The sequence below is a fragment of the Cynoglossus semilaevis genome, chromosome 5 (genome assembly GCF_000523025.1).
Source record: "Cynoglossus semilaevis isolate Cse_v1.0 chromosome 5, Cse_v1.0, whole genome shotgun sequence".
NCBI classification, from domain to species: Eukaryota; Metazoa; Chordata; class Actinopteri; order Pleuronectiformes; family Cynoglossidae; genus Cynoglossus; species Cynoglossus semilaevis.
The window spans coordinates 12,048,246-12,060,028 of record NC_024311.1 but is presented as its reverse complement, the minus strand read 5'-3'; the positions used below and the strand labels follow the sequence as shown (position 1 = coordinate 12,060,028).

The 11,783-nt window shown below is 42.6% G+C and overlaps 1 non-coding gene across 1 annotated transcript; it reads left to right on the top strand.

Annotated features, from left to right (window-relative positions):
* The first annotated feature begins 719 nt into the window (after positions 1-719).
* trnae-cuc (transfer RNA glutamic acid (anticodon CUC)) lies at positions 720-791 on the top strand. The gene has a single exon. It is a non-coding gene; the product is annotated as a tRNA-Glu (tRNA).
* The last annotated feature ends 10,992 nt before the right edge of the window (positions 792-11,783 follow it).

Genomic DNA, 11,783 nt, shown 5'->3' with positions numbered 1-11,783 from the left:
GGAGTCATTGGGAGAAAGTGTGGTGCACACCCTGGACGGCTGGCCTGTCCATCACAGGGCCACCCAGTGTGCAGGGATTTGGACTGTGGGGGGGAAACAGGAGTACCAGGAAGACACGAGACTACCAGGAGGAAACCAGGGATCAGAAATGAGTGGTTTTCTTTATCCTGACCACCCTGACCACCCTGACCACCCTGACCACCCTGACCAGGTTTAGGTTAAAGGACCTGCTGAGGGAAACTTGAGCACACAGAGGAGAACCCTAAAGACAACCTCTGTTTTTTACTGCATTGAACACAGTCAGGTATGAAGACTTAGACAAAAAGAACCAAAGTTACAAAAATCCAAGCAGTACCATCAGATTAGCACTGATGTTATAGCAGCTAGATATGTAAGATGTACTGACGGTTCTTGAAGCCCGGTCAGGGTTCCTACTGTTTTCTTCAAAATATTTTCCAGGATCTTTCCAGGCATTAAAAGGTATTCATCAGTTTTAAAGTCATTTGACATTTTTGCATTTTGTACATTTGATATATATATAATTCTATAGTGTGCAGTGGTGACCATATATTGAAATACATATATGCCACAGAACTTCATGCAATTTAATCAGTACCACAACATATCAGATATACTGTGTATGTTGAACTGTCAGTTTATATGAATACATATATATTTCATGTTTTCAGTGTAGGCAGAATCACTGCAGCTTCCTTGTCTCCCTGGTGGTCTAGTGGTTAGGATTTGGCGCTCTCACCGCCGTGGCCCGGGTTCGATTCCCGGTCAGGGAACACAATTTCCCAAAGGGAACGTCTGAAGAGTTAATGAAGTTTTTTAGATACTAAGTCCTGAGCAAGGCCTTAAAAAACATCACTAAATCCACAATTTCCCAAAGGGAACGTCTGAAGTTATTGAAGTTTTTTAGATACTAAGGCCTTAAAAAACATCACAGCATCAGAGTTGCTCAGAAACTGAAAACAGAAAAGCTGATGTTGAGTTAAGTTCCAGTTTGAACAGCTAGCAGTGCCGTGTGGCCCTTGTTTTGGAAAATTTGTTATTCATTTCCAGGTTTTCCAGGAACCGTGTCTGTGTGTCTAACATGCTATCACTCCAATAATTCATCATTCTGAGAACATACAGATTAAAGCCTCAAATGTCATCCATTAGCTTCTACTTTGTTTATTCCTCTAACAGTTAGTTGCCCATGCAAAAGTGGTGGGTTACCAACGGGGCAACGGTTGAGATTTTCCATCATCAGTCACAGATAGTAACCTTCCACTGGCATGAAATAAAGGTCCTTGTTGAGAGAGAAGTTTGAAACTTTGAAGTTCCCTATCTCTGCCTAAGTGCTTTCAGTGTTAAATGGCAACAAATGACAGCTCTTGGAAGAGNNNNTATTAAAGAGAAAAGAAAACATCTTACGCCGAGTGTGGATTGATGCCCATTTACTGGCTCTGATCTTGTTTATGTTGCAACATCAAGTCTCCATGTACAGTATTGGCCTGGATGAGGTTTTTTTTTTTTTGTCCGTGCTCATTCAGTTACCGCATCAAGGTCTGGATGAACAACATCACCTGACACAGGAAAAGCAAAGTGATCTCCCAGTTTTTTTCCACTCTTGACGAAACCTGCGCTTATCAAGATAAAGAGCAGCTGCCAGGGCGTCGGTGTTACTATTAACACCCTTAGCAACTGCTACCAGTGACACAGAAAAATAAGATGCTACGTCACCGATTTCAGTAAACAGATGTACTTGACAAGAAACATGATCGAACCCATTTTAAAACCACATGTATTTTCCTTGTGCATGCAATGGAAGCATAAAACGACCGCAGATGACGATGTGGTTCATCATAACATTTAGGCAATCCCAAGAGCAAAGGAATGAAAAGGACAAATAGTTATTTGGCATTCCACTGTTTTTCTTTTTTGGCCTTCTGTTGTTCTAGATCAGGGGTCCCCAACCTCTGGTGCGGGGACCGGTGCCGGTCCGTAGGTCATTTGGTACCCGGCCACAGTGGGACACAGTGAAAAAAATGTACTTCAGTTTTACTAATTTACATCATTCAAAAAAGCCCAGTCATGTCCCTTTATTTTTTCACTCATCTGTCAGTGTTACTGTCTCTGATACTAACAGAAGAAAGTCGAAAAGGTGTTTTATTTAGATGTAAAAAAGGGGATTGAGGGCCGCTGTTCTTGGTGACTCAGGGTGTGAACTCCAGATAAGGCTTAAAAAAGAGGAGAAAAGTCTGAAAATTGGCACAAATTGGACTAAGACCGAGGCTGACGCTGCGTCCAAGGCATGAGGTAGGGCTAAGGCTGAAGGTATTTGGACCAGTGCTGCATCAGATGAGACTTTGCACGCAGACATTTTTTGAACTGCAAGTCAATTGCCAAAAATGTTTTATATGAACACAAGATTTGTGCTTCGTATAATAAAACAGATGTCATTACACATACTACTGATTTAGATGAGGCATATGGCTCAGGTTTAGCCGTGGCCACAGGAGAGGATGGCCGGCTGCCAACGCCTCCATGCGATTGTAAGGAAAACAGACAAAACTTTGGGGTGAACTCGTAAAGCCTAATGCATGTCATAAAGCACAATATAGTAAATACTCTTTACAGTCGTGTCTCACATCACCGCTCTCCCAAAGGTTAGCGGACGTTCCCGGAGAGGCAGCGAGCGGTGAGGCGGCGACCTAACCTCGGAGGGGTTCAGACCGTTTGTGTGATTGCATGCTTTTTTCGTCATTAGCTTTTTAAAAAGAAAAAAAAAAAAAAAAAAAAAGCCAACAATCTCGGCAAAGTAACCTAATATAGAAATAAAAGGTTTTATAATCTGTAAAGAGTTAGGAGGCGTTGGAGAAGAGGGTTTACAAATGGCTGTGGGCACGCCGCCAACCAAGCAGGGAATTTCACCCAGCCTCGCCAATCTGGACATGTTTACCTACAAAATTAGGGAGCATGATGCAGTGTCTATGTGTCATTATCGGCATGTTTGTGTGTGTGGTCAAAGGGTACCCTCCGCTCTCGTGACTCCTGCTAGGTATGAAAGCAGGGGGTGGGACAGATAGTATCAGGCCCTGATTTTGTGGTTATGATGACATCCAGATAATAGCATGCGCCAAACAAGCATGCACCAGTTCACACACACACCGAAACAATCACAAACACACACACACACGCACACACACTGGTTTTAGGGCATTGCAGTGACTAACATTAATTTGTTTAGCCTAACTAAAACCTTATCCTGACTTTGAACAATAACCAGCTAAATCCTGACAACAAATCCTGTCCCAAATCCTGCCTCAGAAATGAGGTTCTGCCTCATTAGAACCAAACATGTGGTCCCATGTGGACCTGAGGTCCTTAAAAGTCTATGTTCTAGGTCCCTGAACATGTGAAAACAGACTCACACACACACAGACACAGGCAAACCCTATTCTCCGTCCCGCCACCACTGGCCTCTCTCACACAGCCATGCGTGCGCACACACCTAAACAGAGACACACACACCAGAGCTTGAAAATTACAGCTTAGCATGCGAGCGTTGAGCAGATGGGTTGCCTAATGACTGTTGTGTACAGTGCAGGGGGAGTGTGCTGCTTTCCCATTACACTTCGTCCTCACAAGGCACTAGACCCCAGAGCGCAGGTCTGGCTTTCATTTACTTTATGTCTTAACTGGCACTAGCATGACATATGTAAGTTGCAGGTGGTTTACAGATGAAGAGAGAGAGAGAGAGAGAGAGAAAAAAAAGAAAAAAAAAACATATTGGATTTGTTTTGTTGTTTTTTTTTTTTTCTCCCTCGCAGGCGAAGGAGAGAAATCATCATTTGTCATGTGAAAGTGAAGTTTCTCATTCGCGGCTTTAAATCACTTGATTGAGCACTAGCTGCCCCGTTCCATTTTTGTTTTTCGTACTCGCCGGTTCCAAAATGCATCAACGAGTGATGAAAGTCCTCCGCAGTCACACCGTTGACAAACAACAATCCTTCCAGAAGAGGGGGCTCCAAATGACATCAGCGTGTTAGCGTGAGAGTCGGAGGTAGACTGCTGAAGATCTGTCAGGCTCGCTGTCAAAGGATGATTACTTTGAAATGATCTCATTTAATGATCTAATATTTTAAAAGATACCATTAAAGGGGGGTTGAGAGGTCTTTAAAAACTCTTTTCACTTCTCCCCCAAAAAAAGGGTTGAACAATATGACAGCACATTAGAGAATTCTCCAGAGAAAACAATCAATTAAAATTGAGAACATCCAGTGACACTAATGTAGCAGAGCCAACACAGTCAGACAGGCTACGACAGCAGTTCTTCAACTGCAGGATTTAGACCGTGATGTAACACGGTCACAACTGTCCATACACCAACTTCAACTTCATCTCTAACCTCTCAGACCATACGGGACATGTGACATTCTGCACTCATTACTTAACATTTCCTGCTACTATTAGCTACTGCAGGGGTCGCCGACCTTTCTGAAACTGAGAGCTACTTCATGGTCACTTACGTAACACGAAGAGCCACTTGTTTGATACACTCTTCTTACCATCGTCATTGAACCCATTTGAATATCACTGCCAGTGTAACTGATTCAAACAGCACAGTAACAACTCTTTTTGACTAGAATATACCTGCGGGCACCACGCTGGTGACCCCTGAGATACTGAATGTCATTTTTATTAGTTGAATTGATCTACTAGTTTCTGCTTGGTTGGAGAACAACTCATTTGGAAATATAAATAAACCTTGGTACGACCACAGAGTTTCTGTATTTCTTTTCTATGATTTCTTTTCTATGATTTCTATAATTATTTAATTACTTTTATTTTCTTGTGCTTTTCTCACTCAGTATAATATGATTGATATTACAAATTGTATGTTTGTGTATCTGTATGTATATATATATATATATCTTAAAAATTATGGTTATGTAAATGAAAAATGTAAATGAAGGGAATGTACATGACATGGTTCTATTGTGAATAAATAAAATAAACATTTTATTTATTATACATATTTAAAAATGGTTTTTGAAGCCAAATCAAGTCATTTCTTACAATAAATATTTATAGATATTAATAGGTGAAATATATTGGACTTTTTCAAGACTGTAATTAATAATTTAGTAATTAAAAACATACATACATTTCAGTCCTGATGGTTTTTTTTGTTGGTTTTTTTTTTTTTTTTTTTGCTGGTACAGTACATGCTGTGACATTGAAAATATTTTAATAGCTCCACTAAGTGGTATCAGCTGACACCGTTTATTTTCTTACAGTGATACATAGCCGTAAACAGGCCTGATGACAGAGCCCAGCCCACTTCAATGCAAACACCAGGTCACAGCAGCAGACCTGCTTTGACGCACACCTATGTTTATTACCTATTTCCTCCCAGGGACATCAGTCAGCAGCTCGCTGGGAGCCATCGCGCAGAGTGATTGATGTAGACTTCATGTGCGTGACCCCTTTTTATGCATGTTGAGTGGGTGCGTGTGGAGGAGACAATGGGGGGGCAGGTCTGTCTGCCAGCTTGTCTATACCTAATCTGCAGTTGCATGCAAAAGGTGGTGTGTCAGACAGCCGTGAAGGTAACTTCAGATGGACAAACGGCCGCGCTGAATTACATCACTCGGCGAGGACGCCTTTGTTTCTGTGAAACCAAACACATCCCCACGGATGACATGGCGGACTGGCTGTAATTGAGATGTCAGCGCAGGAAGGCGTGCTGAACTCCTGTTAGTCTCAGTTTCCCCCCTTCTCGCACGATATCTCATCCATGATACCTCCCTTCCCTGATGTCTCTCTCCTCCTCTCACCCTGTGTCTGTCTCTGTGTGAAGCTCTCTCTCTCTCTGTGATATCTGACACACTGTGCACTTTTGACCAGCGACCCCAGATAATGGTTTTCAGACTCTTCAAGGTGGCCTGAATGTGTGCCAGAGCCCGAAAAAGGAAAAGCAAACAGGAGACCACCGTCCTCTGTTCTCACTTAGCTTCAACATAAATTGATTAATCAGATATTCACATGGTTTTTGTATAGCTGCACGGCTGAACGTGAGTTTGTTTTTGTTAGCTCATGTCTTTATGTAGCTCTCCACTGAAGGTACCTCATGAGGTTCTGCAGCTAAAGGAACAAGAATCAAAATGCTGGTGCATAAAAGTGCATGTGTTTTAAGGGTTAGCTGTTAGCTAGCTCAGAGTTTCAACCAGCTCTCTGCACATCTCCATTGGTTCCAGTATACCAAACATGTTTACCTTGTGGTCTGTGACTTGTCTGAAAACTCCAACCCCAGTACTGGACAACAAAAACAGGGAACCCAAATATTATAATGCAGTGCTAATACATTTACATTTTCAATTATACATATTTAACCTCTTAACAGTAGGTTCTGAGTTTCGGAAATACAATTCTTCAGTCATTTGTCTTATTTTAATTACTTGTGGTACCTTCTAATACCAGCAGGTGGCAAACAACGACACCTGAGTACAGCCTGAACAGATTGCCAGTCCGGGAGCCTTATGTAGAGACAACCATTCACACTAAACCTCATAGCTATTATGAGAAGTTACAGCCATTCAACATCAGTGCGTGTCTTCAAAATAAGACACATTCTAACAAATACGTGGCCACTGTTACCTATAACTGTACGCCCTGTCCTGCAGCCAACATCTGCTGATGCCCACACACAACCAGCCCACGATCTGTGGAAGGCAGCGCGAGGGAGAAGACAACCTGTTTCTAGAATATTAACAGCACGCAAGTTGCATGCGTAGCAAGTGTCCTTAATTTAAGAGGGACCTGGATTTAGGAAACACGTGTCCTGGATTAAAGAGTCGGCCTCGTAAACCTCCGCAGGTGTTACACGTCTGTTTCATTTTCTCTGCGAGAGTCCTGTAACGGTGAGTGATGTGACCACGGGTCAGACATGATATTACTGCGTTATGACTCTAACATGAAGGTGTTAGAAATTATCACATTAATAACTGTTATAATTATCAACGCCTCAGATGTTAAAAAGTAAAATGGCAAAGTAAGTGGTGTTAAACCTCTGGTACGTGGACTAGTTTGGCCGGAATAGCGAGCCAACTGCGCCCACGCTCCTACCACACACACCATCCTATCCATCACAGTGAAGGTGTGACCGTGGACCGAGGAGGTGATGAAGGGGTTTAAGTACACACTGAAGGGTGGTCCTGGAGCCTGCCCCCCCCCCCCCCCCCCCCCTGCGGGCCGCCCCCGGGGGGGCCAAATTGAAAGCAGACAGGTTAGGGAGATCACTCTCTGAGTTACTACTGTTCAATTGTGATTTACTAGAGTGTGTGAGATATGGAAATCTCTCACGCAACTCAAGATATGGACTGAGTGAAAGCACATTGTGAAACCGGGCCCCTTCCACAGTGTGGGAAGGACTAATCTGTGAACTCGTGCTCTCCCTCCATTCAGACCTGACTGCTTATTCAGTGTTTTCGTCATCGTTTCAAAAAAGAGCAAGTCAGGCTTTACTACATGGGAGGTAAGGTTGGAATGATTTGGGGAGAAAATGTAAAGAGAGGTGAGGGCTGAGAGTCTAGACCAGAGTCAACAGGAGTGAGGAGAAATGATGTCACTTGGCCCCAGGGTCACAAACCTCTGAACTGTGAGAGCGTCTTTGAATTTAAAATAGGATCTGCAAGATCGCTGGAAGTGAAAGTGAATTATTTGACCTCTGCTTTTCACCCCTCACCAAAAACAGCAGGGGGCAGCTTAAGAGCCCGGGAAACAGTGTGCGGGGACGGCGCCATGCTCAGAGCAGCTCAGTGGTAACTTGGCAGCTGGTGGACTTGAACCTGAACCCTTCTGTTTCCTTAACCACTAAGCCACCACTGCCCCCTAAGCAGATCTATCTATCCACCTGACTGATTGTGTTTGTATGTAGCCACCACTGCGCCCTTACCAGATCTATTTATCCACCTGACTGATTGTGTTTTCTTTAAGGGAAGGCCAACAGAGAAAGACCAGAAGAAGGACAAGAAAATGGCCGCTGTAACAGAGGTGACCCCTGAACAAGGACAGCTGAGAGACGTAGACTGAGATGACAAGGAGAAATTCAGCCAAAGTGAAACAAATTACTTCAATTTACAAACTGTATGTTTCTTAAATATCATCCAGGGGGAAAACGGTTCCTCTGGGTAAATTCACTCACTGGTTTCACTCGACTCAACGCTAATTGTTTTCAGTTTGCCTCCTTTGTTACTAAGCAGAATGACAGTCAGGTTGGATGTTTGGTGTGTTGTTATGACTAATTCCCTACAGCAGATGTCACAGGTAAACAGAAACACATGTCACACTTGTAGGCAGAGCGGTTTGTTGTGTTCAAGTGGACAGACAAAGCACACCTTTCTCCATAATCCAGGCCAGACCAGGCCCTGACTGCTCACCACAGTCATTTGGCCTGGCCTGTGTCCTGGCCTCTTGCATGCACGCTGCCTCTCAGGGGTCTCTGTTGGTTACACACACACACCCAAACACCTTTAAACACAACACGCAACAGACTCCCTCCTCCTGACAACACCTGCTTTCTGCACGAACTGCCCCAGGTCATCGGGGCGTGGACGCGGCGTTGGGCAGCTTTTTTACGTGACAGATTCAGAGTTTTTTCACGGATCAAGAATTATTCCTCATTATTTGTCGTGTCATTGTTTTATTTGATCATAACAAAATCATAACAAGTTAATATACACAGTTTTTCCCTGTCCACAGCGCTGAGTCATGTGGGCAGTGGCGTCCTGATGGGTTGGTCTCCGTCTACCAGGGGATCGCAAAGAGAACGAGGAGATGAGAAGAAGTGGAAAGGCTATTCCTGTGCAGTAACACAATTTAATTCTACCTGTGTTTGCAAATGTAGAGGTCAGAGGTCGGCAACAAGCGTCCACTTCATTTGGTCAGGTGTGAAAGCTATTCTGAAGTGGTTCTGAAGCAGCTGGTTCACTAGAAAGAGAGTGCAGTTCGATAACAAAAACTATGCTGCCCAGACCGATCCGTGGGTCACTGGGTCCAGTGCCGCAGTGGGCCACAGCGATTCAGAGAGAATCAAGATATTTCCATTTCATTTTTCTTCATTTAAAGATAATATGTCAGTCTTCTTTCAGACTCCAATACAAACAGGATGATGTATAAACATGTTTTATTTTGAATATCTATATCTATATCTGTTGGCTTCATAGACGTATAAACAGGAAGGAGTAGAGTTGGAAAGACCGCCGTTCATCTCGATGGAATTTTCGCAGTACTGCTCGGTAACAGCTGACCAGTCCTTGATACAACAAAAGGCTGGGGACTGATTATATAGAGCACAGTGCATCTTGGGTAAAAAAAAACAAACACAAAAGTCAACAACAAAAGAACCCAAAAAGCAGAGGTGAACTAAGGTTAGAAAATGACCGACTAAACTGGGACGCTAATGCGTTTTTTGGTCCAGCTGATACAGGACGTGACATCACACTGCCGTCTCATCACCTCGAAGGCTGAGAGTTTATTCATCAACTTGGGCCGAGAACGAGAAGAGAAGAGAAGAGAAGAGGAAAGAATTTCAGCTGAAGATCAGAAATCCACAGACTCTGTAGCGTCTGTTCTTTCCTCCAGCGCTAGCCTCCGTTTCCAAACTCCCCTCTCTCTTCCCCTCCTACGCTATTAAAAAGACATCCATACTTACAGTAAGACAGTGAGGGAGGCACGGCGGAGATTGAAAGGTACTCTTAGTGCGGACAGCGGTGCTTAAGTTGTCAAAAACAAAACCACACGGATAGATCAACCCCTGTATTTGCACACACTCAAACAAATTTGCAGATTGACTTACATGTGACGTCTGCGCAGATGACGCAGAAGGACAAACACTCATGACTAATGACTCAACTAAAGGGCAAATAAATGTGGTTTAAATAACACAGATCATTTTCCCTGTTGAAAGCAATGAACGTAAACTGATTGGAGGAAATCCTGGTGTGTTAAATCTCTGGTTGTGATGCAACACATGGTATTTGTACAGCGGTGTTGAGTTTGTCTCGTGTGAACGCGCGTCGTCTGACGCATCAATTAACTCAGTTCCTGTGTCATATTTGGGATTATGGACGTTAATCAGAACACTGCTTTGGGTTAACTTGTATCGCACTAACACATGACACAGACATTCCTGTCAGAAGCCAACGAACAGTTGAGTGAGTCTGTGTTATGGTTATGGCTCCACTAAAGCCAGTAGCTATGAAAAGATTAGGGAGGACGGTGGACGGATACAGACCGAGAAGAAATTACATTTGCTCTTGTAATCAAGAACGTTTCAGTCGGATCATAACAGTCCATTACAGATAATAAAATCAGACGTGGATTTCAAAGGGCTGTGTGCGTATATCTACGCCTCAGGAGTACCCGTCACTTCTGGATTTACTTTCTTTGTGTGTGTATTTTGACCACGTTTTTGTTATTATACTTTTTTATCGACAATTTCAGGAAACATGCATGTCCTCATTTAAGACAGTTTCCCAACTTTTTTTTCTAACAAAATGTTTTTAAGACAGTTTCCCAACTTTTTTTTCTTACAAATTTCCCACCACTGAAACAGAAATGTCAGAAAAAGTACATGTAATGAAATATAGTGATCAACTAGTTTCAGTTTACTCACAATTTACTTACTTCGACAAAACAAAAAAATTATTGGGCCTGTTGAGTTGAACACAACGCTGTTATACTTGCAGGAATTGAAGAAAGATACAAAGAAAGATCTCCTTCAACTCTGGCTTATTTTTTTTGTTTTCATAGCCATATGCTGCCATGTAGTGGTACGGAGTATTTAACTAGCACTGCTGATGATCTCTTACGATTCACTAGTGTCCCACGGCACAGAGGTTGGACATCGCTGGTCTGTGCGTCCATGTTGCCATGACAAATCAATGGCCTTCTTTTAATGCTCAATCATGAGGTTTTATCGTTCATGCTGGCTAGGTAATTATCCAACAGTCTAGTTCAATAGACCTGAGCTTTTTAAGCTAGCAACAGATGGAAACCTTGGTTTGTGAAACCATTTGACACCACAGCCCAGATACACATGGTATCCAGACATCCCAAGTCTCTCAGAAATTACGGAAGTCTTCCTTGGAATAACAGCAGCTTCCTGTAATAAAATATTTCGGAATTAACAGCAAACATGTCAAAGTCCACTGAAGTCATGGTTAATTCTAGAGAAATTCAAGTTTTCAAGTTTGTGTTTCTTTAATGGGTTTTTAATCAGAAACAAACAATTCTAACCTGTCAACATAACAAAATTGGCCTTAATCTCTGATAAAGCATATATTCAATTCCATCCATCCAATCGTCCATCTAGAGCAGGGCTGTTAAACACTTGCGGCCCACAAATTCCCCTCATCCAGTAGATCTCCATAACAAATTCATTTTGGCCTCAGTAGAATTATTTCTCCAAATTATTTCGTTGGTCATTTAAGCACGCGGTAAAAATGATTTGTAGTCTCTGTTTAAACCGTTTTTTTTTTTTTAAATAACCGTTTTTTTTTGGTCATGAACTATGCTGATGTGGCCCTCGGCTTGTTTAAGTTTGAGACCCCTGATCTAAAGTTATTTTCAAAATAAAAAACAACAAAGTGAAATTGTGCATGCAGAGATCTTAACGATGACAAGCTGCTGAGTTAATTGAAATTTGGCAGCAAACCATCAGCAACAACAACAACAAAAAAACACTTTTATTGACAATGGTCCAGCACTACAAAAACAACTGGACTGTG